Genomic DNA, 3,513 nt, shown 5'->3' with positions numbered 1-3,513 from the left:
TGTCTCTCTCTGTATGAGAGAGTGTGTGAGAGATAGATTGATAGATAGATAGATAGGTAGATAGATAGATAGATAGATAGATAGAGAGAGAGAGAGAGAGAGAGAGAGAGAGAGAGAGAGAGACAGACAGACAGACAGACAGACAGACAGACAGACAGACAGACAGACAGACAGACAGACAGACAAAGAGACAGACAAAGAGAGAACGTTGACGAGTGCGTGGGTGTGTATGTATTCCCCATACCCCAGTAAAGTTCTCTATGTACCGATTAATCGTTATCGTATCTTATCTTATCTTATCTTCATAAATCTGTCTGATCCTATCTCCATCCGATGATTTCGACTGTCAGAGTGCACTGTGTACAAGCCCCACACCCTCATGACCGATCGTCCAATAACACTGTCTCTCCGCTCATGTTCCCGCTCAATTTCTCTCGGGTTCCTTCGTACGTTCATTCCACTGTAATTTAAAAATAAAAAAGTTTTTGTTTTGCTTAAGGGGGGGGGGGGGGCGTTGTATGTTTGTTGTTGCTTAAAAAAACGAAAAATATACCACATGCTTTCTGTGACATCCTGGAGAAGTTGAAGGTGTTATATTATAAAGCTGGTGTCACGAACTCGTAGGACTACACAATTATTTCGCGGCTCCAACTTGAAATCAAAGTTTAGTGTGGCCGGCATGTCTTTCTCACAAGTACCTTTTTACCTTTATTAGCTGCACATAATCATTACCATTATATGTGTGAAAATCTCTTCCTCCACATGAACTACAAAGAGGCAAAGTACAAATCCAAACTGACTGATCAGAACGAGTAGTATCGACATAATATTTCTAAACTGTAGTAAGTGGCTGAGTGACAGATGGCGTCTTCGCTGAATGAGTACAAGTTTGCAGGACTGAATGACAGATTCTTTTGGATATTCAGTTACGTTTTGACTAGTTCTTGCCAACAACCCCGGAAGATATCGACCACTTAAGGGCGATTTGGTAATTTTGGTGAGAGGTGGAGGAATCATTCGCGTAGTAGTGACAGGTATTATTTAACGTCCAATATGCAGGGGCGAAGGCTGACTTGTTTGACAGGGTAATCAAAGTGAAACGGGACCAGATTTAGATCTATATGGCCTGTAGATATCACATAAGAATCTTACTCGAGGCGGCGACTCTGACTGAGTTGTAAATGAAAACAAATCCGGAATTCATATTGTATGTTCAACCGCCAAAATAATCGGGAAAGTATCTTATTAAATATCAGTTCCAACTAAAATTAAATTAACTTTAGATGTGAATACATAAACACAAAGCAAAGAAGCAGAGATGTCAGTACTAGATCTATATGTTATAGATCTACCAGAGAGTCTAACTCTTTGGTAGAACATGACAATTATCATTTTTAAATTTCACATTTGGCTGTTTTTGTTAGCCTTTTGCGGCCAGGAGCTGGTGTCATAATCGAGGTCACGATCTGATTATAGGACAGTAAAAAGTCGAGGAAAAAAAACCAAGCACTTGCAGCAGTAAAGAGATTGTTAGGAGTTAGTTCCCCTCACATTTGTGAGGTAGACTCGACCAGTGTTCGTTAGCTTACTTAATCAGAGCTGGTGATGGATTTTAACTGTGGCCCCAAAGGGGTGAACAGGGTATATGTGGCAATGAAACAGCCATGACTGCTATGCACATGTTCCCTCAACTGTATTGGTAGATTTTTTCAGCCTCACTTTAAGCTTACTTAATCAAAGCTTGCGACGGATTATGGAGTGGCCCGAGAGGGGTGAGGAGGCTATTTATGTGGCCGTGAAACCGTTTTGAATGTTAGGCATGCTCATTGTGGATTACGAACCTCTTTTTACTTTTAATTTAAGAGGTTTACGTTTAAGGATGAATTTGACAGCGACAACGTTTCAAAATTAGGAAGGGAAGCAGTGATTATTTGATTATATAGACGCTTCGCCCCTGCCAATATGGAAAAACAATCATGCAGGTGAGCGGCGCGAAAAAAAATGCCTAATAAAGTTAGTAAAAATGGGTGCTGGCTATGTAAAGGGTGGGCAATATTTAGACTTTTAAGTAAAATCAAGTGTCCTTTCATTAACATTGTACCAAGAGGACTCGGGATCAAGATGACACAAGTAATTCCTCAGCCTGAGGTCAGGAAGTCAGGTAACCACAGGAGGTTACATCTGAGACGGCTATCCACTCGGACTCATCAATTCTCCCCCCCCCCCCTACCCCACGATACTGAACCTAATGTCTCTCCAAATCACACCGTGGGTGTAAACAGCAAAAAAGAGACTCTGCAGGATAATAAGAATAGATGGTGAGAAGTTCGAAAACGCCATCCTAAAACATCCATCGAATCTACAAAAAGACTAAGACCTATATGTAGCGACTGTATTTCATATCGTAAATCTACTGATACTTGGCTCTTATTTATTAATGATACTTTTTCAAAACTTTAATTGGATGCACTGATAGACAGAATGTGGAAGAAACGAAAGGACAGAGGGAGACCTGCAGACAAAACTGAAATTTATAGCAGCTTGCAGCACATAGGTAATCTTGGTTTTTGAACTTGTAAAAGTTTTTGAGTTTGTTAAAGTTTTACGGTGCTCGCAACTGCAGAAGGTCGTTTCGTAAGCACGCAAAATAGAAATTGGTTACTTGCACTACATTATCATTATTATCATTATTATTATTATCAGTATTATTATTATTATTATTATTATTATTATTATTATTATTATTATTATTATTATGATGATTATGATTATGATTATGATTATTATTATTATTATTAATATTATAATAATACTTATCATTGTTGTTGTTTTGTGCAAAATTTTTTTATAATATAGCTTCCACTACCGCATAACACAGCCTTGTGCGCTTTACAATAGTTACAACCATTCTTGGGAGAGATATCTAACTTAGATAATACAGTGACGTTTGAAAAACGTTCCATGCTCCGGGTGAAGAGTTATACCTTCGAAGTGTCAAGTGTTTTCAGTATTCATGGGAATGTTTGGATTCTTGAACCGCCAACCAAAGACAAGCCTCACATTAGAATTTATCCGTTAGCTTCCTCTGTCTATCTGTCTGCCCTTATTTTTTCCTCTTCCGTCTTTCTCGTATTTACTTCTTCAATTCAGACCAACGAAGAACAAGAGAGTGGGAATTCCCGAAGAGCACGCTTACCCAAAACCCATAAATCAAGAGCCAATGTTCAGATGTTCTTGGTTAGAGAGGGAAAGAGGGAGGGGTGGGGGTGGGGGTGGGGTTCATCCGTCTTCCAGGGTCCCCAATGTTACCAGGGAGAAGGATAGCATCGTGTGTTTGTGGCAAATATGTGTGAAGCTCTTCACTGAAGCTTGTTCTCATCTTTGCTTGTCCGGATGATCATTAAGGGTGATGGTGGCGATGGTTGGAGGTCGAACTGGTGATAGGAAAAGGGGAAGAAGGGGTGGTGGACGGGGATGGGGTTGGGGGGGGGGGGGGGAGGTACCGATATGAGA

The sequence above is a fragment of the Aplysia californica genome, unplaced genomic scaffold (genome assembly GCF_000002075.1).
Source record: "Aplysia californica isolate F4 #8 unplaced genomic scaffold, AplCal3.0 scaffold00350, whole genome shotgun sequence".
Classification (NCBI taxonomy): domain Eukaryota; kingdom Metazoa; phylum Mollusca; class Gastropoda; order Aplysiida; family Aplysiidae; genus Aplysia; species Aplysia californica.
Note: the sequence above shows the minus strand (reverse complement) of the source record.